This window comes from Rhinichthys klamathensis, unplaced genomic scaffold (genome assembly GCF_029890125.1).
Source record: "Rhinichthys klamathensis goyatoka isolate OS25496 unplaced genomic scaffold, OSU_Roscu_1.1 h1tg000036l_1, whole genome shotgun sequence".
In the NCBI taxonomy this organism is placed as follows: Eukaryota; Metazoa; Chordata; class Actinopteri; order Cypriniformes; family Leuciscidae; genus Rhinichthys; species Rhinichthys klamathensis.
Window position 1 is genome coordinate 9313792 of NW_026606584.1, and position 26740 is coordinate 9340531.

The 26740-nt window shown below is 45.6% G+C and overlaps 1 pseudogene; it reads right to left on the reverse strand.

Moving 5' to 3' along the window:
• Window positions 1-6123: 6123 nt before the first annotated feature.
• LOC130081124 (uncharacterized) lies at window positions 6124-7116 on the reverse strand (annotated as a pseudogene).
• Between the last annotated feature and the right edge of the window lie 19624 nt (window positions 7117-26740).

Genomic DNA, 26740 nt, shown 5'->3' on the forward strand with positions numbered 1-26740 from the left:
CATTTAGTGGCGTAGACATACACGTAAAAGATTTCGGCGTGGACATACACGCGGATAGCCCAAAATGCGTATAGATAACACGCCACTTGACTTGAAAGTGGCGTGTATGTTTACGCAAAGTCATGATGTCATGTTGCCAATAGAGTTCAATGGGATTTGCAACCAACTTGCGACCATAGTTGGCTAACGATGCTTTCGGGAAACGCACCCCAGATCCGATTTGTGTGTCCATGCGGCTCTTTCGTTTTCTGGAATACTTGCGTTGGTACTAGGAATACACCAAAATACAACTGCAACATGGAGGGGTTTGCAATAGAGATGTTGTCTTATTTAAATGTTACAACATGACAATGTGTAGCCGCCTCGCTGGTCTACTGCGTCTTCTGAGGCAACGGGAGAACCATAGGCTGTTATTGCGTGGCTTTATTCTCTGCTGTCGTCTCCGTCGGTTTACAAACATGTCTCCGTTAGCTATATTGTCATTTTCGTATCGCCTCGTCTGGCACTTTGGAACAACACAGTCTTGTTTCGGCAGCGACTTTCAGCATGTTTCCTTAGACTTAGACTTAGGGCCCTATTTTAACGATCTGAAACGCAAGTGTCAAAGCGCAAAGCGCAAGTAACTTTGTGGGCGGATCCCGGCGCTGTTGCTATTTTCCCGGCGGGATAAATGCCTCTTGCGCCTGGCGCAAATCTAAAAGGGGTTGGTCTGAAGTAGCTTCATTATTCATAGGTGTGGTTTGCGCGTAACGTGAAATAAACCAATCAGAGCGTCATCCAACATACCCTTTAAGAGCAGGTGCGCATGTTGCATGGCGGATTGCTATTGTAACGGCGGATTTACCAGGCGCGCGCCAGGAGCGGTTCACAGCCGAGGAGACAGACGTTCTTGTCAGGACCGTGAAAGACAGAGAAGTGACGTTGTATGGGGATGGGAGAAACACACCCAAATCAGCGTCGGTTAAACAGGCGTGGGAGGAAAAAAACTACATTTTTTTACATCTTCATGGACACCACAATGATTTCCCTCATGTGTTAATATTTTTATTTGTTATAATGTATGATTTGCAAAAATAAAAACTGCTGCATCTGTGTTGATGAGAGAATCAAAGTGTATGCGCGTTGTGCACCCGCTACATTAAGGCCAAGCATGCACGCTTAAAATAGCATTATGAACAACGCGCAACGCGCGTGACTTTAGACTAGGTTTTTCTGGTCAGTGGCGCAATTGTTTTCTGGAACTGCAAAATAGCACTAGGGAATGTTTGCGCCGAAACACGCCTCCTTTTTGCGCCGACCCGCCCAGGGAGCGCAAGTTCATTTCCTAGTTTACTGACGTGCGTCTGTGGAGGGAAAAGCCCGCTTTGCGCGGGTGCAAAATACGGATGATACATGCGCCGGTGTACAACGTCAATTGCGCTGAGTGCAAGATATAGGGCCCTTAGACTTAGAAAACTTTAATGTCCCCGAAAGGCAATTTGTTGTACAATACAGGCATATTGACACATAATCCACAACACAAACATTATCCACATGCACAATGTCATAAATAAATAAAATAAAAAATAAATATTACCACTTCACATTACTTCACATATATTCTCCAATCATACCCCTCCTCCCACCTTATTTAATTGGGTTATTGCCATAGGAACGAATGAGTATTTTGCTCGATTTGTTCTAACCTTAGGGTATCTATATCTACGACCAGAAGGGAGCGGCTATAACAACTATAACAACATCTGACGTTTACGTTTTACGTGGCGTGAGAAAGTCACATAAACCACGCGAAATCCAATCATAGCTGTCAGACTGAAGCAGATTTCCAGAAATGGGATTTGAATAGGATTTCAAACCACATATGGATGTAGCTTGAAACGGATTAGAAAAAAAATCGCATTTTATATGACCTAAGCACCAATCACACCACGTCTGTCAGTTGACAGACCAATCACGACAGTGATTCGGGAGTCCCACCTCCCTAATATAAACCACTGCCGGGTGGTCCCTACTTCATTCTCTGCATATCTCTTCTCCGTGCACTGCAAGGAGGGAAGTGTGGTGAGATACCTCACTCATGTTATCAGAGAACCGGGGTTACGTAAGTAACCTAAAGTTCTCTTTCAAACATTCGCTCGGTATCTCACTATGGGATATAGACAACTCCCGTATTGCAGAAATGCTGTCTGAAGCAGGCCTGTCAACCAACTCAGTGATGTATATAACATAAACACACCCCAACGTGTTTATTTATTTATTTATTTATTTTTACAGACTTAGGACGGAATGAGCCAGTGATGGCTCAGTGACATCCAGTCAATAAAATCGGACAAATGTGTGAGGCGAAGCCCAACTGCTGCACATATGTCCTGAACTGAAACGCCCTTAAACAGTGCCCATGAGGTAGCCAAACCTCTGGTAGAATGAGCCTTCAGCCCGTCCGGAGGACAGAGACCCATGCCATTATAACCTAATATAATGGCTTCCACTACCCTGTGGGAAAGGCGCTGACGCGAAATAGGTTTCCCTTTATGAGAATCAGCCCATGAAACAAATAACTGATTACTCTTCCTTAGTGCTTTCGTTCTCTCCACATAGTGACGCAAAGCACGGACAGGGCACAAGCAATGAAGCCGCGCATCTTCTGACGAGGAAAAAGGCTGCGGATGGAAAGCCAGTAAATCCACCTGTTTATAAGCGATAGTGTTGTGATGTCTGTCTGTGTTCCCCCTGTCTTTGTGTATTTGGTTCAGTCCTGTTCCCTGTTTTCCCACTCCTCGTTTGTGTTCATGTATACCACGCCCCTTGTTATCTCGTTTAGCTCGTTTGTCCCTTGTATTTAAGCCCTGTGTTTCAGCCCTGTCTTTGTGAGTTCTTGTTTGATTGTTTACGTGTATGTTGGTTGTTGCTATTCTTTAATCCTGTTCCTGAGTCTGGTTTCATGTCTGAGTTTGTATGGTTTGTAGTCTATTGAATAAAGTGTGCTGCAGTTGGATCCTGCTTCATCGCTTGCTTCAACTACACAAAGCGTAACAGAAGAACTCACCAAAACTATGGATCCAGTAGTCACAAACAACCAGGCCCTAAGGAGATACCTGTTGTCAATGTCACAAGATGGCCAGACCATAGTAAGGTATGTGAAGGACTTCTGGGCTTGCTGCCATTTAGCGTCCCTAGACGACGTCCAGCTTATAGAGCTGTTCCGGAGCGGACTATACGAGGGCATCGCTCTTATGATGCCAGATGACTATACCGACTGGACGCTAGAACGGTATATCGACCTGGCCCTTTTCCTGAGCGATTCGTCGTTTGCTGTGGACATGGAGAAGAAACTCCGTCAACCAGTAGTATCCCTTCAGTCTGGTCTTTACGTCACTCAAATTATCAAGCCACCCACCAGATCGATCTATAGCCGTCTGGTGTCCAGCGTGGCCGATCCCCCGCTGAGGTCAGCACGGGTTACCAAAAAGGCTAACCTGCTTGGGACTCGTTTCGTCCAGACCGTCCCACCTGCCGAGCCTGAGCATCACGTCAGCGCTGTCGAACCTGTGTTCCAAGTCAGCCCTGACGAATCTGCACTTCACGCCGGTCCTGCAGAGCCTTTGCCGCTGGCACAGTCCAGCCCAGCTGAGCCTTCACCGCTGATTCCATCCCGCCCAGCCGAGCCTTCACCGCTGGTCCCGTCCAGCCCAGAGCTTCCTTCGCCGCTGGTCCTGTCCAGCCCTGAGCTTCCTTCGCCGTTGGTCCGGCCCAGTTCAGATCTTCACGTCACGCCTACCGAGCCAGAGCTTCACGTCACGCCTGCCGAGCCTGCGCTTCACGTCAGCCACGCCGAGCCTGCGCGTCACGTCAGCCACGCCGAGCCTGCGCTTCACGTCACGTCTGCCCAGCCAGAGTCTGTTCACGTCACGTCTGCCCAGCCAGAGACTGTTCACGCCACGCATGCGCCGCCTGAGTCCTCAGCAGATATGGCCACCGCTATGCCTGAGCCCTCAGTGACCGCAACACTGGCCATTATGGCCACAGCCATGTGGTGTGTGTGGGCTGTGCACACACTTGAGCCGGTGTCTGTTCCTGAGCCGGTGTCTGTTCCTGAGCCGCGGTCTGTTCCTATTCCCGAGCCGGCGCCTGTTCCAGCCTATGACCCCATAGCTACCCCCAAGAAAATTTGGGGGGGGGGGGGGGGGGCAGTAGGTACTCGCCATGGCCACCCGAAGGGTCCTCACCGCCGTGGCCGCCCGAGGGGTCTGCTCCGCCCTGGCCACCGGTACTGCCAGCTCCGCCCTGGCCGCCTGCACGTCGAGCTCCACCCACATTCCATGGCCCAGGTCCGCCAACGTTCCATGGCCCATGCCCGCCATTGCAAGGCCCTGGTCCCGTTCCCTGCGCGGACCTGGCCCTCCAGCCCTCCCCCGGGACCGCCTCCGCTCCACCACCCTCCCGAACTGTCTTGTTTCCTGTTTTGTTGGGCGTCAGGAGCCGCCCATAGAGGGGGGGCTATGTTGTGATGTCTGTCTGTGTTCCCCCTGTCTTTGTGTATTTGGTTCAGTCCTGTTCCCTGTTTTCCCGCTCCTCGTTTGTGTTCATGTATACCACGCCCCTTGTTATCTCGTTTAGCTCGTTTGTCCCTTGTATTTAAGCCCTGTGTTTCAGCCCTGTCTTTGTGAGTTCTTGTTTGATTGTTTACTAGGGGTGGAATGGTACATGTATTCGTATCGAACCGAAACGGTACGGGCGTCACGGTTCGGTGCACGAATTTACACGGAGAATACACGGTATAAAAATAAATAAAACTCATGTGCAAATTAATTAATGTAATGCGGAACTACTGTTAGATACGCGGGTTCTTTAGGGACACATAATCTGTAGCCTACCATCGGCTTAGCTCTGAACGTGCCTTCAAACGTTAGCTTTATACGCGCGTCCTATTCGCTTTGGACTAGCGTAGAACTAGACGCGAATTTGGCGCTCTATTCGCGTTTGGTGTGACCGCATAATGAACAGGCTGCGATGTCAAGATTGCAATGCTGGAGTGTGTGTGTGTGCGAGAGAGAGAGAGAAAGAGAGAGAGAGAGAGAGAGAGAGAGAGAGACGCGTGGGCACGATCGAACTGTGTGTGTGTGTGAGAGAGAGAGAGAGAGAGAGACGCATGGGCGCGATCGAACTGTGTGTGTGTGAGAGAGAGAGAGAGAGAGAGAGAGAGAGAGAGAGAGAGAGAGAGAGAGAGAGAGAGGCGCGCGCTCGAACAGTGGAAACATAAAAAACATACTCCGTCATTTTGTTCATACAGATCATTCAACCTGCAAAGTGTTTACTTATATTTGTGTACACTCGCAATAAAACACAACATTGTGCTTTTGTCACACTGTAAACTCTTGTCAAACTGTAACCTACAACTGTCACCCAACCAAAATCACACACACACACTGTTTTAAAAGAAAAACATATTTATCCAACTCCATTTCAAAACAGTCTGTGGGTCCCATCATCTTTTGGACATTCATCATATTGCATTGGTCTTCATTTCTTGTCCTCGGAGGACTAATCTTACACATTCTACATTGATTAAAAAAAGAAAATCGAATGTTTTTAATGGTAGTATTATTTTATACAGAAATCAATTATTTATAATTCAGATGAGAATAATGTTACATTGTCAATTAATAATGTTAATTAAAATTAAGGAAAACAAATATATTGATCTGAAATATAGCAAAATAATTTTAAATTAATAGTACAATTACCAAACATATCGCAAGGTCTTTTTGTCTTTTTATTAATATAATTAATTAACTAATTATATAAAACTATTGTCAGTGCACTACAAATAAACTGGTTCTATGCCTTTATTTATAAAACTTATTTAAAAAATGCAATGCCTTCTGCATTTTTGTTTTGCTTTTCCCTCCATTGTACCGAAATCGTACCGAACCGTGATGTCTGAACCGAGGTATGAACCGAACCGTGACTTCTGTGTACCGTTCCACCCCTATTGTTTACGTGTATGTTGGTTGTTGCTATTCTTTAATCCTGTTCCTGTGTCTGGTTTCATGTCTGAGTTTGTATGGTTTGTAGTCTATTGAATAAAGTGTGCTGCAGTTGGATCCTGCTTCATCCCTTGCTTCAACTACACAAAACGTAACAGATAGCTGACTCGCTAACTTTAGGCACAAACGCTGGATTCATTTTGAGATTTACTCTCGAGTAATCCATAGCGAAACGCATACAGGAGTTATGAACCGATAATGCGTGAAGTTCACTAACCCGCTTTGCGGTCGAAAGAGCCAATAATAAAGCAGCCTTTAGCGAAAGGAGCTTTAATTCAACACTCTCTATAGGCTCAAAAGGGGGCTTAGATAGTGCGTTAAGGACCACAGACATATCCCACGGCGGAATCAATGGCTTTGAAACCTTGTTCAAACGCCGTGCACCTCTCATAAACCTGCATACAAGCGGGTGTTGACCTATAGTGTTTCCAGCAAGATAAACCTTAACAGTCGAAAAGGCTCTGCCCTTATCCAAAAGTTCCTGCAGAAAACATAACACATCCGTGACAGAACAGAGAAAAGGAACGATGTGTCTGTGTGCGCACCATCGCTCAAACACAGTCCATTTCCGATCATATGCAGAGCGCGTTGAAGCTGCTCGTGCGTTCTGAATTGTTTCAATCACCCTCGAAGGTAAACCCTTCACACTCAAGTTTAACCTCTCACGGGCCAGGCCCAAAAAGCCACTTTGTCTGGGGCTGGGTGAAAAATCTCGCCGCGCGCTTGTGAGAGAAGGTCCCTGCGCAACGAGAGAGGCCAAGGCTGGTCGCACAGGAGTTGAATTATCTCCGTCAACCACAACTTCCCTGGCCAGTTCGGGGCAATCATTATGACTGAGTGACCGTACTCTCTTACCCTCTTACCCTAGTTGGAAATATCAGACTCAGAGGAGGAAACGCGTACAGTAGTGCGTTTGGCCACGGGTGCGCTAGAGCATCCACACCCATAGGCTCTCGCCAGAGAGAAGAATAGAGGACACTGAGTGTTTTCGTGCGAGGCGAAGAGATCTACGCCAGCTCGGCCAAACCTCTCCCACAACTGGCTCACTACCTGAGGGTGGAGAGTCCATTCTCCATACAGAGGATTTCCCCTGGACAGGAGATCCGCCCCCACATTCATTATTCCCGGGACATGGGTCGCCCGTAGTGAATGAAAATGCTTCACGCCCCTTACGATTAGTTTCCGTGCCAGGCTGTGAAGCAGATGGGAACGTGTGCCTCCCTGGCGATTTATGTAAGCCACCGCCGTTGTGTTGTCTGATCTGATCAGAATGTGGTGGTTCCTTAGGAACCGCACAAAATGTTTCAGTGCCAGAAACACTGTTAACAGTTCCAGGAAGTTTATGTGTGCATCTTGTAGCGAGACGGGCCATTTCCCCTTCGCTATCCTGCCCTCGCACACTGCACCCCAACCTGTGAGCGGCGCATTCATTGTAACCACCTTTCTCAGAGAGATTGCTCCCAGCGGAGTCCCTGACTCGAGAAAAAAACGATCTCTCCACTGACGGGGAGTGCGCATGCAGAGTGACGTCACCGTCACTTTGCAGTTGAGGTGGCGTTTTGGACACAAGCCCTGCGCTGCCGTCCAGTGCTGAAACTCCCTCATTCGCAACAGTCCCAGTGGAATGACAGAAACTGTCGATGCCATCAGCCCCACAAGACGTAAACACAGTCTGAATTAAACTCTGTGTCCTTTCTGAAAAAGGGAAAGACAGCCGCGAATTGACCTGATGCGCTCCTCGGACAGAAAAGCTTGATTCAGGTCCGAGTTCAGTCTGAGACCCAGGTAAATTATCTTTTGTGTGGGCACTAAACAGCTTTTTGTCTCGTTTATCTTGAAGCCTAAGCTCTCCTAATGAGACACGAGCATTTCTGTCTCTCTCTCTGCCTGTTGCCATGACGGCGTGCACAGCAGCAGATCGTCCAAATATGCTGACACTCTCAGACCCATTTCTCTCAGCGGTGTGAGCGCTGCTTCCACACATTTGCTGAATACTCTTGGAGCTAAAGACAAACCGAACGGGACTGTCAAAAACTCGTAGGCTGTGCCCCGATAGGCAAACCTGAGAAATTTTCTGTGTGCCTGGTTGATGCTTATGTGAAAATATGCATCCTTCAGATCGACTGACGTAAGACGAATAATTTGAGACAACGTCTTTAAGGTCAACATTTTGAAAATGTATTTTCTGAGGTGTTTGTTGAGGTTCCGTAAATCCAGAATGGGACGGACAGGGGACTGCAGCTCTGCCCTACAAAGGCAAAAGACCTTAACTCGCTAGAGTGTGGAACTGAGAAAAATGACTTTAAAGATTTTTAGTTGTCCTGCCAAATTAATTATAGGTAGGACACTGAAAATCTGGCAATTAGATGTTTAAGTAATGAAAAGTATCTACATAACAAAATTTTGAGCTCAAACTTGACTTTTGACCACTATTTTAAAGTTACTGTACTCTGCCTTTGTATTGTCAGCAAAAAGTGAGAAGTCATGCCAAGGCAAAAGGCAGTAACTTCCACATTATCAATATTTGGTTGCTGATCACCATTAACAAAATCATTATAGTAACACCTGTATAAAATCTAGTGATCATGGCATTTATTTTGTATGATTTACAATTATAGCCTTCAACTTATTGTGCTTTGGTTGAATTCTGGTGGCCCTATTAATACATTAGACATGACAAAACACCTACATAGCGGTAAATACTATCTTCAAGTGGTAGGCTACCGATTGGCATAAGACTTGCTAAACACGCGTTCAAAATGATCACGATAAATCAGATCCTCGCGCACATTCGACCCGGAGACTGGTTTATAGCGGTGGATCTGAAAAAGACGCATACTTTCACAGGCGTTTGTTTACCGAGATTCGTGTTCGAAGGTGTCACGCTCCAATCACGAAAAGTAACCTATGCAGTGCTTTACCCCTTAGGACTCAGTAGGGAGCGCGTTCTGGACTACTTAGACGCATTTATAGCACAACCTTCTGTGTTCTGCGTCTTTTCAGTATGCGTTGGTTTCAGCTGTCTGCCCTATTATTGTGCGTGCACTTCGCTCTTCCCGCGGATTTATTCTGGACGCTGTGTTTTGTATGCATGCTTTTAACAGCTGTTCTGATGTTGTATGCACCCGCACTTCTTGCTTCATTATGTTGTTGTCAATATACCCTTGTTGCTTCATTATTATCACTCCCTGTGATATATTAGTCCCGCGTCGGCTCGACCGTGTTCAAGGCTGAGCTGAAGGCGCCGGCGAAGTTTTGGCACTCTGCCAGCTAGATACATGATTGTTTCAACTAGGTCCGGTACCCGAACTGGGTGAGGCGGGGCTTTAGTTCTTTGTTGTATTGACCTGCTACGGCATGTGTAAAATTTTTCTGTCAACTCTATATATCCTTCGCGATCGATATCGCACTTTTGTCGATGGAGCGGGTTAAGAGCATACTAAATGTTCTGACCGCATTAGTGCAGGACAAAGCTCTGAGGACATCAGAAGTTACAGGGACAGATGGTAGCTGTACAAAGTAGCCTACACAGGCTACATCGTAATTTCAATATTAATGGAGAGTAAAACAAAGACAGAACACCGTATAATCTGATTGGTAGCATTATTTGATAGAACACCGGCACCGTAACTTCATATTGACGCGCGGCTAAACAAAGGCAGAGTGCCGTAACTCAATATGAGCGTTCCAAAACTAAGCCAAAGAGCCGTAACTGGTGTTACGGTGTTCTGCCTTGGTTTCTCATGGGCTTTTGGAAGTTATGGTTAAGACAACACATTATTTTCTCGAAAAAACAACGGAATTGACTCAAGATACTTATCCACATGATAAAGGAGGTCTTGAATGTGCCAAAAATATCAATAACTCATTTTCGACCAAAAACGAAGTTACGGCCTTTTGCCTTTGCACGGCAGAGCTCTGATCTGGACAATTTTATTTTTGTGTGTGTTTTTCTTTTCAAACATTGCTGTGCCCTCGGCCCACTGCCTGGATGCACAGGGAACTTGTTTATTATTTTCATAGAACACATTTCTTTTAGAAAACAGCCCTCTGCCCTCTTTTGTAACCCCGTGGGTGGAGGGAGGGTAATTTCTCTGTGAGGCACTGGGGGAACTGGTGCAAACTTCACAACTGAACTGGTCATTGGATAACTTTTTCCTGTGAACAATTCCCGTGTCCGACGCCTTCTCTTGGCGGGAGGGGGAGAAAATGGCCGCTCTCTTTGAGGGAGGATAACAACAGATACTCCGTGAGTGCAGTTGCTCATCCCTTTGTCCTGAATACGAAATATCAGGTTGCTCACCGTTTCTTCCCTCCCTGAGGGTTTGCTGGTTGGTATCTGGCTGCAGCCGCTGCAAAGGAAGGTTTTCCCCTCGCCTGAGCTGGCTTAGACTGAGGCTCAGCCTGCTGAGGCTGATAAGGTCTAGGGCCTCTGAAGTCTAAACGACCACCCCTCTGAGGGGCTTCAAACCTGGACCGTGGTGGTTGAGAAACCCTAGCGGCGGATCTGCGGGGGAGGCAAGTTTGGAAAGCATCACCCTCTTGTTTCTTCAGATCACACCGTTGTCGCATAGCAGTGACCGAAGCCCCGAAAAGGGCTTTGGGCTCAATCGGAGCATCCAAGAAGTCTGCTTTCTATTTGTCTGACAGCACTGACAGCCCCAGCCAGAGAGCTCGCTCGCCGACCACTGCTAGGCCCATGCTGCGGCCACAGCTCTGGACCGCACCTCTGGAAGTTCTCAGGTTGAGATCTGCAATAACGCAAATCTCCTCCCAGAGGGCTGGGTTTGGTGTCCCAGCATCCATTTGCCTCCCCATCTCTTCCATAAGCTCCGCTTGATAAGCATACTGAAGTTATGCTCCGCCTGCTGAAGTATAGCTTCCAATTTAATCTTCACGGGGAAGAGATCGAGAATGAAGTAGGGACCACCCGGCAGTGGTTTATATTAGGGAGGTGGGACTCCCGCATCACTGTCGTGATTGGTCTGTCAACTGACAGACGTGGTGTGATTGGTGCTTCCAGGATCTGTCACGCCCAGAGGCGTTTCCCATAGTGAGATACCGAGCGAATGTTTGAAAGAGAACATGAACTAACAATGAACAGATGTATTTTGTTTCATTTTCTAACATTAATTAAGATGAATAAATACTGAAACAAATGTATTGCTCAGTGTTAGTTCACGTATAACAGTAACCACTGAGGCCTTATTGTAAAGTTGTAACAGATATATTTACAGTATCTCGATGATATTAAAATAACACTGCCCCATACATTTGATCAGGGGTGTGAAACTCGCTTCCTGAAGGGCCACTGTCCAGCATAGTTTAGCATAAACTCTAATTAAACACACTTGAACCAGCTAATCAAGGATTCAGGATTACTTAAAACTTCCAGGCACGCGTTTTGGAGCTACACTCTAAAGGACAGTGGCACAGTGGCCCTCCTAGAGCGGAGTTTCACGTGTGAATTGGACTATAATTTTTCATGTGCTTATTCAAAATGATGTAGCTCATAATTCATAAAAAAAATAACAGTATACTCATCAACTTTTGGGTCTAGCATACAAACCTGAGATGCACACTAACACAGACACACGTGCCTTTTGTTCTGTCACAAATAACCAGATTCATGTGGTGTTGAGCGAGGACAGTCTTTCTTCCTAACAAAAGGTTTTTTTTGAATGCATGCATGCAATGACGAAGTACGGTGATAGCACTAAGGTAAAGTAATGGCATCACGTAATACCAATATACTTTGATATATAATTTAATACTGAATTATTAGCTCAGTAGTTCCTGACCCTGGTCCTCAAATCCCACACCACTGCACATTTTAAATGTCTCACTCTCCCTTATCAAACACACTCAGATCTGAAATGGGCGTGTCAGATAAGAGAGACATCCAAAATGTGCAGTTTTGTGGCCACAGAAAAATAACTCTTTCCTAATGAATATAGTGGCCTACTACTAAAAGCATGTAGCTTCATTAAAGGGACTTTGTTTTGCAAGCAGTGACCACAGAACCAACACTCATGTGAATGTGCAAAAAAGTTTTATTTAACTCAGGGTACGTTTTCACGACAACAATATGCTTAAAACGGAGAAGTTTTTCCTTTGAGTTTTCCGCATACAGACGACACCATTGTCAAAACGATGCCCATTCACACGGATCCGCGAAAACGACTAAAAACGTTGTATTCTGCTGCCAGGCCATTAAATGGTGATGAAACGCTATAGACTGAACACGTAATACGCATGCGCATGACGACGTCATCGTCTTCAGAGATTCCCGTTTTCAGCCACCCAAAACGCCGTTGTTGTGTAAACGAACGTCCAAAACGCATAAAAAGTTTTACGTTTTTAGTTGAAAACGGTGTCGTGTAAACAGCCCCTAAATCCTGAACTCATAACTAGTCTAAACAAACACATACACAAATCATACATGGGCAACATGGAAAGTGAAAGTAAGGCTGTTTACATGGAAACGATCTGAAGAGAAAACTCAAAAGTGGAGTTGTGTTATCACTTTTTATTCTGCGTTTAGACAAGCGTTATGGGTGGGAAATCTGCTTGCATATGGTGACGCAAAAGTGTGTGAAATTCGATGTAGTATGCACTCCAGGCGGCTAGGTGGCAATGTGAAGCACTGCACAACAACACCAAGTCCGCGCGCCTGCGTACAACCCTAACTGTCTAGCAGACTTTTGCGTTTTTACCCTTTAGACGGGAACACATGGGTGGAGCGTTTTTAAGATTTCCACTCTGGAGGGTGGTTTCACCTTTTTGCGTTTTTAAGCCACAAAAACGCCGTCGCAGAGCCTAAATGGATGAAACTGAAACAGAAACGGGGGAATGAAGCTATGAAAAAGTAAGAGTCAGTTAACCAGCTGAACAAAACCATCAGTTTCTTAATTTAAAGCACCTTGGCAACAAGGGGTCTACAGCTTTCACTAAACCTCTGTTTAGTTAAATGTATGATAGTTGCACAATGCCTTATTTGTTGAAGAGCGTACGGGTTTGCACTCTCAGAAGAAAGTCTTGATGGTTCAGTAGATCGATGGTGGTGAAGTTGCAGTCAGGTTCTTCGGGGTTGAGTGAAGAATGTACTCCTGGACCAGGGTTGGAAACCACTGGATTAGCTTACCATATTCATAAACCATGGTATTGAAATGGTACCACAGGGTACTTCAAATATTGTTATAGTACTATTAAGGTACTTGACCAAAAAAAAACTATGATAGTTCTCAAGTCACAGAGGAAAACATCTCTGCTGAAGCATATATAATCATCTAGTTTACAATTTCTCAAACAGAAATATTCATTTCACTTGAAACATTCCATCTTTTATTTCAAATATCTGATTACAGTTATAATGTATCATTTTACGTCTATAAGACTCATGCTTACATCAGCAGCAAGGGATGTGCATAGGAGTCATTAGATATGAAATGTACCCTAAAATGTAGAATGACTCCTATGCACTACTATACAAACTTTCAAATAATAGATTAAAAAGTAAAACTTTTTTTTAATAAAAAGTCATCAGATCTGATGTTATTTTAGAAATGTATAATTTGACAATAAACTAACACAAAATAAACACTTCAATTCAATTGTGATGTGTAGATATTCTCCATATTAGTATTTTTCCTCCTACCACTTTCAGCTTTGTGATTGGTGGTCAAGCTGTGAAATTACAAAAGACCAAGCCATAGCAAATCAATGAGAGACTTATTTCAAATGACAGGAAAATTGACCAATCATATCGTCCCCCTGGGTGGGGCTTGTAATCACTAAGGCTGTGTCTGACTCTGAAAACTTATAAATGCTGCCTTCGGAGGACACATTCCAAGGTCGGAAGGCATCAAGGCACGTCTGAATGTAATGTTAGTTTTACTTCTTGTCTCCTGCGAGATACCTTCATCTGATCGATTTTTGAAGGCAGCATAGATGTATCCTTTGCTGCCTTTGATATCCCACAATCCTGTGCTTTCCATTCTTTGACAGTTGAGCTAGAAAAATAAAGATGGTGTTTGAAAGTTGCGGCTGGTCGTCAGTTTGTGTAAATGAAAATTTTTGATCAACGTTTTCCCCTTATGATGTCATTTCTAGCGAGGAATTACTATTGTAGTCATTAAATATTCAAGCTTCAGTTTTCACCAAAGCTTGCTCTATTTTGCTGTAGATCATTAAACCGTTACCTGCCTCAGTGGTCTGTCCGAAATCAGTTTCGTGTGCAGACGCTGCTTGCAAAGTAATCGGACGCTGTGGGGAACACCATCGGGAAAAAAGCGATACCCCTGGATGACAGCATCAATCAAGAAGCTAAAACTTTACTGCTGGAATTGTTTGTTGTTTGAGTAAGTTATTTAAAATCTAATAGGTTACAAGACTGATTTTCTTCTAGCCGCCGGTACCACTTTTTTACAGCATGTTAAGCTTTAGTTTAGTTATTTTTGAGAATTACTGGTCAGTCTGTAAATTTACTTACTTAGCAACCATGCGCATTTTCTGTAATTTGCTGCCACCTGCCCACCTTGTTGTCTTTATCATCGCTGGCTTCGTCCAGTCCTCACGACCCACCTGCCCTTGGGTCTCCTCTCCATCAGCCGGCTCCACTTTGGCACTGCGCTCCCTCAGCTCCTGGTATGACATCATCTGGGCTCGCTTGTCCCTCCACTCCATCTTGGTCACTCATCATCCTGCTTCCGCAGCAGACTTCTGTGCTTCTGGCTTTGCCTCAGCCCTCCACTCCATTGTGTTCCTCCTTCCCTCTGGCTTCACCTTGGTCCTCGCTCCCTCCGTCTTTCCCGTTCTGCAAGGCCCTGGCGTCGCCTCCGTCTCTTAAGCTGGCGGTGTCACCTCGGACTTCTGGGCCTGTGATGTCGCCCTGAACCCTCATCCTCATAGTAACTATGTTCGCCCCAGTTGATCCCCAGGTCCCATGAGATCCATCAAGGCTCCACCCTGGCTCCTCCCTCCTTTAACTCTACCGTTGTGTTCCTCTTTGCCAACTCCTCCTGTATCCTGTCCTTTGCCAACCCCTCATCCTCCTCGTTCTCCTCCAAGACTCCCTCCCTCCACTCTGGGACTGTTTATGGTGCGAGGATGCGCCTGGTGGGAGGTTGGAGTCATGTCAGGGTCATGTTATGTTTCTTTGTGGTTTTTTTCATGTTCCTGTGTTTCCTTTCAGATTAGCCTAGTTCATATTTCCTTAGTTACGAATTCCTCCCTGTTCGTTACCTAGGTTACTGATTTATCCCACCTGTGTATAGTTTAGTTTGTTGTGTATAAGTACTCCTATTTTGTTAAATCCTTTTTTCGATTCTCATCTTATGTTATGTGGTATAAGTGCTATTATTCTCCTGTGTATATTCTCTGTTATTAGTAAAAGTATCTCCTTTGAACTTTCAGCATCATGCGTTTACTGAACGCTGCATTGTTTATGACAACATTATCTATATTCCATTTATTTCTAAGAATCCATAGGTAACATTCTTTTCAAAGTTTGTACTCGTTAAAAATAAATATCCTTAAACATTGGTGAATGACTGGGATCAACTCAGATTCTAAGGTAGTGTGAAGGTGGTTCTTGACCTGAAAAGTCTGGAAACCACAATTCTAGGTCATGCGCAAACTAATATACATCTGAGATTGTGCATGGAAATATTTCAAATCTTGTAAACATGGAACTGTGCCACTGTCACATTTAATTACTGTAATTGCTGCAATTTTTTTAATCAAATAATTCCAATACAAAGTCCCTTGCGTGTTTTCCTTTAAGTCATGTTTCTCTACCATTCTCATACCAAAACTAACAAAATTGCCTTCTTTCCCATTCCAGCACATTCGACCATTCAAATCACATAACCTACATAGTGTTCTTCTTCGTTTTTGATCTCTCATCAATTATAGATTCCGTCCTCTGGGGCTCTAGAACGGTTGTGTTTTTTGGGGTGACTGACGCAGGGGGACATCTCCGACTCATACCACTGAGATAGCCGTCTTTGACCGCACCGTTTCTCCATTATTAATCAGAGTCTCTCCAGATCCTAACAGAGGGCTCGGGGAGGTCAGCTCACATTAGTGCCAGCGCAGAGACAGGCCTGAGATCTTCAGATTGGGCATTTCGCGCTACGCTGCTCCCACTCCACAAGTCCTGATTTGATATTAATATCCATTTAAGGTTTCTTCTCTCATCTCATTGAGATTATCAGATCTTCTTTGGCCTCTGACACTCATTAAAATCTCTTGTGCTTTGTTTGAACTGTTGTGAAATGGTTAAGCAGTTTAAATTTAAATTACTCATAATGCTAGATGAGGATCTATCTGCGTGAACTCCAATGTTTTCCTTCCTGAATCATAATTTGATTCTTGCATACGCCGCGTGGAAGCCTCAAATGCGCGCACACTCACACACATAGGCAATCTTGTCTATGACATACTTCATCCAGCAATCATTTTCAGGATGGCGATGAGATCTGATATTGGAGGCATGTTTTTTATTCGCCCAACAATGTCTGTTGGTCTTTCCAATAAGCGAGGAGCACAAACCACTCTAACGTGACAGTTCCAACAAAGATGGTGGTGACATCTCGTTGGTGGTGGAGAATGATTTCTCCACCCACTTCTGCACTTCCAGCAGTTATCTGATGGTATCAGATCTTGTTAGTAGCACAGGCAGGAGATTGAGGTTTTGGAGAAGGAGGGGGGCAGGTGACACAGTTGAGTGATTTGGATTTACCCCACTAAGGTAATGGGTGGGAGGGGGTTGGCGGATGGTGTCTGTGCCCGAAGGCCTACAAACTGCCGCAGTCTCCCAGGCCTGTCGTCTTCCTCCTATTGTACTGCATGACAACTGCACCCCAACAAAACACATCAGGGGTCGGGTGTCGGGTCAAAGGTGATTGGGCGGACAGCACTTCAGACACTCAAACAAGGCTTTAGCTCATCTGATCCACACAGCCTGAAGAGTTTGTTATTGGGAGACTGTGGGAGTCATAACAAACAGGGTCAATCTACCAGATGCTACATAACTTGTGTCTAGAAAAGTTTGGTTTCACACCGTATTTATTTTAGCAAAACAGCCCACATTAGCTGCACAGTACTCCCTAGCAGAAGTGTAGCTGCAAGCCAAGTTTCAGTGCTGAGCCTGTCTGATGCATGTCATGTGCTGGTCAGCAGAAAATATGGATAATATGCACATTTTATGCAGTCTAGGCTCTAAAACAATGATAAATAATGGAGCCATCTGATCACCCATTGTTTGACAGTGACGAGTGTCAGATTGATGCAAGTTATACATACAATGACAAACAGCTCAAAAACATAATTTTCTCTTCGGAAAAATAAGATAGAATCCAGACCAGGTTTCATACCTTTTAAAAGCATAGACTTCCTAAAATTCAAACATAAATATATATCTCTTCATTAAAAAAACTATGTAAAAATTGCAGAATGTAGAAAAGTAGAAAAATGAAACAAGTATAATGTAAAATTCAAAGCATTTTTTTATCATTATTAAAATGAATAATAACAGAGAAATAATATATAAATTAATAATGGGATAAAGAAAAAAAAGATAAATAAATAAGGCCGAAAAAGAAACGTAAAAAGAACACATAATAATAATAGTAATGATTGCCATTATTATTATAATTATTAGTAGTAGTAGTATTTAAATATTTATTTACTTATTTATCCATTTTGTTTCGTTGTGATCATTTTTATCCCCTAAACTTTTTCGCAGATCCCCCTTTTGGTTCCTTGTAGGTCCTGGGACCCCTGATCCAGATGATGTAAGCAGTTTACAGCTGCAATTTTGGTTTGATCTCCGTGCTATGCAGATTAATTTAAATTTGTATATTGTTGTGGTCTCCCTAAAAATATAATAACCCATTTTATTTTCTGTATAAAGCCACAGCCTTGCAGCCACACTTACATGCAGCTTACACGAACATGAACCAGGCCTAATGCTTACACCAAACTTTTCTCCCTTCTCTGAAATTCATCCTGTTAATCTGTCCTCTCTCCGTGTGCAGAAGGGGTGGAGATACATTAATTAGCATTATGGTTTACAGAACCGTGGCCCGGCTCAAACCCTGACTGCTTCTGCGGCTGAGGTTCGGAGACTGTGGGAGGGAGAGCTTTCTGCCTGGGCCTCTTTTCACACAGTCCTGTCTTCTCATATTTAACATGCCTAATGGAAGAGCCTGTCTACAGCCTGCAGCCATTCCTACTCCTACAAGAGCTTTTCATCATCCAGCACCGAGAGGGGGCGGAGGGGCAAGAGAAAGAGAGATGCTGCTTTTAGTGTAGAGAATTTAGAGAGGAATCAAAAAGAAGAGAATTAATTATGTGGAAACACATTACATTGAGAAGTGGAGGGGCTTCATCTTTAGGAGCTGAAGACAGAGCCATAAGAGTAGACCAAAAGACAGAAATTATGTCATAGACAGAGGTTTCCTATCTGATCTACATCTTTACCTTTATATCTTCTTTGTGTAGTAGACCAGAGGGTGTGTGCATATCTGAGGTCACCTTGAGCACAAACTATGTACCCTTGGTGTCTCCTCTTTCCTGCGTGCTTCACTGAGCACTCCTCCAAGCACAAAACCTTCTCGCCTGCAGGGATTTTTATACTTTAGCCATTTACCAGGGATTAGTGAGAGAGAGAAAAAGGGAGAGAGACAGAACCTGGAAGATATTACAGTATAGCACAAACATAATTTGAGATGACGACAATTTAGTGTTTTTTTGTTTATTTTTTAAAGACTAATCGCTTGTTTGACTCAAAAGAAGGTCTTTTGCCATCTTTACACTACAGGAAGCATATAAGTGGCATATACAGTATTTGAAAAGGTGCATTTTCTTAGAATGTTTATTCCAGCACAGTGGTGGCATTATTACATTTACACACAAATTACATCTGCAGAAATAATGCTATGAAATTAGTGGTTTAAAATGAGACTATGGCTATGAATATAGAAACTTGAAATTGAAAACACAAAAATGATGTTACATTTTTGTCATTCTACTTAGTTATTGTATTATAATTAGTTCTTGAAATTATAATGCATTAGGGAATTCCTTAAAAGTGACAGTATAGACATTTATAATGTTACAAAACATTTTTTTATTTTAAGTCAGTTCTGTTCTTTTGAACTTTCTATTTATCAGAGAGTTTGTATCTCAAAAAATATTAAGAAGCACAAACTTTGTCTATATTAATCAGATAAATACTTGAGGCGCAGATTAGAATATCAGAATTATTTCTGAAGGACCAGGTGACACTAAAGACTAGAGTAATGATGCTGAAAATTCAGTTTTGCCATCACGGGGAAAATGAATGAATTAAAAAAAATCTGTCAAGTTTATTGCTGCATGATTTTACACAGAAACCACCTGTGGAACAGGCACAGAGCCTCTTTCAGCACAGACATTCCATCCGGTATGTTTTTGTGTCACAAATACTAAGAAATGTGGATTACTTTGAATCTATACAAAAAGATTAGACCAACAATATACCCTGAAATGTTGTCTCAACTAGCCTAACAGAGTCATCTGAACAATTTTATTTTGAACAGTGTGCTATGTTATAGTTTTGCAAGGTCCCAGCGTGCATTGCAACATAAATAAATTATGCAGTTACTGTTATAGGCTCATAGTTTTGCTCACCATTTATGCTGTTGTTGTTCTGTCATAATTTACTTACCCTCATGTTGTTCCAAGCCTGTATGCATTTAATTTTTCTGTGGAACACCAAACAGTTTTGGTGACCACTTACTTCCATTGTATGGACAAAAAAAACGAAAAAAGAATAAACACTGCAAATAGCTCAAAATAGCTTCTTTTATGTTCCATAGAAGAAAGAACTGGGTGCCTATCCCTTAAAGAGCACATAAAACTATAAAAAAAAAATGAATTTGTCAATTATATTAAACAAGTCTGTAAATGCCTTGACAAGAATTTGTTGGCTGAATAAAATGTTTTGTGTTTAGTTAAATAAATTCAAATTGGTTAAACAAAATAGTATTATTGTGGACTATTAATGAGACCCTTTTCACATTTCTGGGTAGTCGTCAAACTTCTATAGCGACTCTTAACTAATAAGAGACTACATTTAAATATATATTTGTATACTCCCATTTGCTCAAATAGCAAAAGAAACTCCACAATAATGTTTTCACAACTTTCCAAAAAAGGAAAAAAAGAAAGAGATATTGATAACGTCTCTGGTTACTTGCGTAACCTATGTTCTCTGAATAGGGAACGAGACGCTGCGGAAAGCGCAGTGGGATATTCTCTGAATGTGCCGATTGTCTGAAGCCTTATAGAATCACGCCAATTCATTGGCTGATGGCGTCCGCGCGATATGGCTCCGCCCCGACGCTCTTACGTCGCATCATTACATATTCGCGCGCGCGCCATCTGCTCCTCAGATTTCTCTGCCAAAAAGAAACTGTCAGCAGCGCGAGGAGCTTGGCCGCTAACGCAGCGTCTCGTTCCCTATTCAGAGAACATAGGTTACGCAAGTAACCAGAGACGTTCTCTTTCATAGGTTCACTCAACGCTGCGGAAAGCGCAGTGGGAACGGACTACCAAACTCGCCAAGCTAGAGCACTTTTATAACTGGTAGATAAAAGAGACAACGACCGAAATGAGTTCAAACAGAAAGAACCTGGGAACCCGGGGTCATGTCAAGATCCAAGCTATAGAACCTTACAAAAGTGTGCGGAGAGGACCAGCCTGCCGCAACACAAATATCCTCCAAAAGTGCTCCTCTGAAAAGAGCTTGAGAAGATGCTACACTTCTGGTGGAATGTGCTTTAATGCTAAGAGGTGAAGGCAAGCCACGCACCCCGTAAGCCAACGAGATAGCCTCTGTGACCCAGTGAGAAATCCTCTGCTTTGATGCAGCAAGCCCACGGCGGCTAGCACCGAAGCAAACCAGAAGCTGGTTAGATTTCCTCCAACCGCCTGACCGGTCTACATATATCTTAAGAGAACGAACTGAGCAGAGCAAGTTAAGCTTCCTATCTTCCTCAGACGAAAATGGAGGAGGGTGGAAAGCGTTAAGGTTAACTACCTGTGAGCGGAAAGTTGAGGAAAGAACCTTGGGGACATACCCTGGTCTCGGCCTCAAGGAAACTTTGACCAGGCCAGGGGCAAAGTCCAAGCAAGACTCGCTAACAGAAAGAGCTTGTAAGTCTCCCACCCGCTTTAATGAGGACAAAGCTAACAAAAGAGAAACCTTGAGAGTCAGAATCCTCTCCGGAGCTGACTCCAAGGGCTCAAAGAGGGCTTTCGTCAAACCCTCTAGGACAACAGAAAGATCCCATGAGGGAACTCTAGGGGAGCGAGCCGGTTTCAGGCGCTTCACCCCACGCATGAAGGCAGAAACTAACCTTAATTTGCCCAGGGGAATCTCATCCGATTCCCTATGCGCTGCAATAGCCGCGACATAAACTCTGAGAGTGGTAGCGGCTGCTCCAGCAGCAAACTTCTCCTGCAGGAATTCCAGTACTGAACCAGCAGGGCACTTAACTGGGCTCCTATCATGTGCTAAGCACCAAGTCTCAAACACCCTCCATTTGGAAGAATATAATCTCCTTGTAGAAGGGGCTCTAGCACTCGCAATGGTCTCCTGAACGTCAGTTGGGAGACCAGAGCTTAATGCCGACGGCCTCCGATCGGCCAAACATACAGCTTCCACATGTCTGGGCGAGGATGCCATATCCTGCCCTGTAGCTGGGACAGCAGATCTTCCCTGACCGGGATCCTCCAGGGGGAAGATTCCAGTAGAGGAATTAGCTCCGAAAACCATGGCTGAGATGGCCAGAACGGAGCTACCAGGAGGAGGCGGACTCCACTCTCTCTCACTCTGGCCAAGACCGCCTGGATCAGTTTGATGGGCGGGAAGGCATAGAGTTTCTGCGTTGGCCAAGGGTGAGCGAACGCATCTATCCCCAATGGGGCCGGGGGACTCAGGGAGAACCAAAGCGGGCATTGGGACGACTCTTGAGATGCAAAGAGGTCCACCTCCGCCTCTCCAAAAACCTCCCAGATCAGGGCCATCGTCTGGCGGTTCAACATCCATTCCCCCGATCTGAGTTTCTGTCTCGACAGAAAATCTGCTGCGAGGTTCAGAACCCCTGGGACATGAACCGCTCTTAGAGATAGGAATCTGCTCTGAGACCACAGGAGAAGGTGACCACAGAAGAACCTCCCTGCCGGTTCACATGAGACACCACTGCCATGTTGTCTGTTCTGACAATGACATGGTGACCCTCCAGAAGAGGGAGGAAATGATGCAGAGCCAGAAAAACGGCTCTTAACTCCAGGCAGTTTATGTGCCAAGAGAGAGCCTCTCCGGTCCAGACCCCACACGCTGGTCTGCCCTCGAAACCGCTCCCCAGCCGGTGAGAGAGGCATCTGTTGTAATCATCTGGCGACGAGATACCGCACCCATGCTGACCCCTTTCCGAAGAAAAAGAGGGTCCCGCCAAACTGACAGGGCTCAAAAGCAACTGCGCGATACAGCATCCTGCGGCAGGTGCCCACAGACACATGATGGCCTAGCAAAAAACGAGCCAAGCATGTCATCAAGCTGGAAATCCGTGCATGGGCCAAGCGGGCCTGCATGAGAACGGAATCCATGTTCACCCCCAAGAAAACGGTGCTTTGAGCCGGAGCAAGAACACTCTTCTCCGAGTTCAACCTCAAACCGAGAGACTGGATATGACTCAGAACGATGTCTCTGTGGTGGGCCACTAGCTTCCTGGACTGGGCTAAAATAAGCCAATCGTCCAGGTAATTTAGAACACGGATGCCCTGGAGCCGCAATGGGGCCAGAGCTGCATCCATGCACTTTGTGAATGTCCTCGGGGCCAGAGATAGGCCGAATGGAAGGACCCTGTACTGGAACGCCCTTTCTCCAACGGCGAACCTGAGGAACTGCCTGTGTCGCTGTACAACCTGGATGTGAAAATAAGCATCCTTTAGGTCTATCGTCACGAACCAATCCCCTGGCCGAATCTGAGATATGATAGCTTTCAGCGTCAACATCTTGAATTTCCCTTTGTAAAGGGCGAAGTTCAGTCGGCGAAGGTCCAGTATGGGACGCAAACCGCCGCCCTTCTTCGGGACCAGGAAGTAACGGCTGTAAAAGCCCCGCTCGGTTTCCCCTGGAGTAATCTCCTCTATTGCTCCTTTGAGAAGGAGGGAAGAGATTTCCTGCTGAAGTACAGAAGCCTGAGTGGCGCTGTCTACTACAGTAGGAAACACCCCTGAACTGAAGAGTGTAGCCGAACCGAATTGAGCGAAGAACCCAAGACGATACCCCTGGTAAGCGCTCCCACTCTGGAAGGAAATGTGATAGAGGAGGAGGGATGTTGTAATGCAGACGACATACCTGAGTGAGGGTGCCATGCTGACGCTCCTGGAGTAAAGAGGTTGACTGTGCAGGAGGGCCATCGGCGTCCTGGCACGTGATGGGAGGCATCGATGCTGGGGTCATGGTGACCAGATCCGCCTGCTCCGGAGGAAAACGGAAAGTGCCTCCGAGGATGCGGCCGGCAGTTATAGAGAGTGTGGGGGGTGAGGGGAGAAAGCAGAAAGCGTCTCCTTCCTCCCGCACCGGACTGAGTAGAGAAGGTGAAATATGACCTGCACTTCGAGACACTCTGAGTGGCGAAGGTGACAGGGCAAGGAAAGGAGAGCTGGGAGGTGGGCAGAAACGCTTGTGTGGTCTGACCCAACCTTGAGGAAGCAGAGGAGCTCTCCTTTTTCCGACCGGAAGGTCAGGAACGGCTCTGGGCCGCCGGAGCAGTCGGTTTGTCGGACCGCTTCAACTGGAGGCGCTTGTGAGGCCGTTGACGGGGAAAGCAGAAGGTTCCCTAGCCCTCCTGGGCATGAACTGTCTGAACGCAGCCGATTGGGATTTGGAGGAGCGGAATTTCTCAACCACTGTGTTGACCGCCTCACCAAACAACCCCGTTTGAGAAATGGGGGCGTCCAAGAGGAAAACCTTCTCTTTGTCACGGATCTCCGTGAGATTAAGCCACAAGTGGCGCTCCACCGCAACAGAACCAGCCATAGAGCGACCTATAGCGCGTGTGGTATGCTTGGTGGCTCTTAAGGCTAAATCCGTAGCCTTACGAAGCTCCTTGACCGCTTCAGGAGTCACGCCGTCGCCCTCGTCCATTTCCTTCAGGACGTCCGCCTGGTAGGCCTGAAGAATGGCCATAGTGTGCAGGGTCATGCCTGCCTGCCCAGCCGCCATGTAGGATTTCCCAATGAGAGAGGAAGTAGTCCTACATGCTTTAGAAGGGAGGAGGGGGCGCGACTTCCAGGACGGCGCAGACGACGGAGCAAGATGGTCGGCTAAAGTTTCCTCAATCGCCGGAATGGCGGAATAGCCCTGTTCCACAGAGCCTACCAGGTTGGTAAAATCAGCAGCAGCCGCATTAGTGAGGCTCGAAGAGAAAGGCTGCTTCCAGGATCTGGAGATCTCATGATGCAGATCACTGAAAAATGGCAGCTTCCTCCGTTGAGGCCTAGAATTAGGGCCACTGAGAAGCCTTTCGTCAAGTTTCGACGACTGAGACTCACGTGGCTCGTCGGGCCAATCAATAGTGAGCTTCTCCGTAGCGCGCGAAAGCACGTCAACGAGCTCAGCGTAGGCCGCAGTAGGCCGCGCTTCCTGGCCGCTCGGCGGGATAACCTCGTCGGCGAGAGTAGGCCCGAAATCCTCAGAGTCGGAAGCCTCGGTAAAAAGTATATCCTCCAGCCCGAAAGAAACCGCGTCGCGTGCAAATAATCGTGTGAAAATTCGACTGGCATGCCTCGCGCGTGCCGAGGGAGAGAAAGAGCGGGGCTCGTCTGCTCGAACTCCACATCCTCAAGCTCTACATCCGAACCCCATGTCGCGGATCCTCGAGAGGCCTCGGGAGCGTGACAGGGGGAGACGAATGATTCCCTCTCAAAGACCGCGAGCCGCGAATTGAGGGTTTTGAGCAACAAATTTTCACAGAATTTGCATTTGCACTTTCTCTCTTCTGACCGCTGTTCTCTTTCATCTCTTCTGACTGCTGTCCACTGAAGGTGAGTATAAAGAACCCAAGTGCAGTTTATTTAAATCCCAACGAATACAGATAAAAAATGAACAAAGACTTGACTAAATGAACATGAACATCAGAGGTCACAGTGAACAAAGCTACACAAAAGACAAGGGTAGCATGAGGGCTATATATACACCAGGACTAATCACAAAACAAGGAACACCTGAGAACAATCAAACAATGAACCAATGAGAAAACAAGACACATGAACAGAACAACCAATGAGAACATGACATAAGACTAGGGAAACACAAGACATGGGCTGCTTTTTGATTGAATAGCCAATACATTACTGCAACACTCTACACACTCCTGTACAGTAGGTGGCGGTATGCAACAAATGACCAATGCAATCTGCCAAGAAACTAAAATAATAAGAATACATGGGCTGCGTTCCACTCCACTTTTAGGCATGCACTCGCAAACTTCCCTAAGCACTACCCCTCGGGGGAATCCCAGCCGCCATTTTTAAGTGCGTTCAACTTTGTGAAGTGGACAAGTGAAGTTTATATGGGCAGACCCTCGACCCCTTGATTTTGACAGAGGGAGCGAGTCTACTTCATATGTACACTTCAGGCAGCTCCAAATATCACAATGCAAAGTGATTGTGACGTCACCTCATATCGCGTTTAATTTGCCACCACCACAAAAAAATATATGATATATTATTTATTATTATTTAAATAAAAAAATACCCAAACACACCTATATACATATATAATGCTGCATTAAACAAATTTATAAAGGTAAAAAAAGTAAATAATATATCAACTCCATTGCGGATTCAAGTGATCAAGGGCTTAGGAAGCCTTTCTCCACTTTCTCCGGTCCAAGGCATACTCGGGGGCGGCATCGATGTATTTCATGTCTTCCTTGATTCGGTCCATCCACCTCTTTTTCGGTCTTCCACGTGGCATTTTCCCCTCAGGGCTGAGCCGCAGTGCTCTTCTCGCCACTGACTCTTCGTGCGGATCACATGGCCATACCATCGGAGGCGGGCTTCTCACATCTTCTCCGTGATTAGTGCTACTCCCATGATCTTCCTGGCATCCTCATTCATAACGTGGTCCAGTCAGGTCAGTCCCAATGTCCATCTGAGCATACGCATTACCCTCGTGTGGAGGGCCTGTTCGTGTTTGGTGGTTGCAGGCCAGCATTCTGCTCCATAGAGGGCGACTTGGCGAACTACCGTCTTGTAAACCTTTGCCTTGAGGTGGCTGGGCATGCGTCGATCACAGAGGACACCAGTGACCTGGCGCCACTTCATCCAGGCAGCGTTGACTCTTGCTCTGGTGTCTGGAAGGCTGTCACCATTAGCCGAGAGGGTGGAGCCGAGGTACTTGAACTGCTCCACTTTCTTCAGGTCCTTCCCATTGATTTTGATTGTGCCACCTTCCATGTATTCCGTTTTATCCAGGTTGAGCTTGAGGCCGCTTTCGCCAAGGTGGTCATTCCACTGCTGCACTTGGACGTTGAGTTCCTGGCGGGTCTCTTTGGCGAGGAAGACGTCGTCAGCGTACAGCAGCGTCCATGGGTGGTTTGCATGGACACAGCAACAGCCGGCATCCAAAC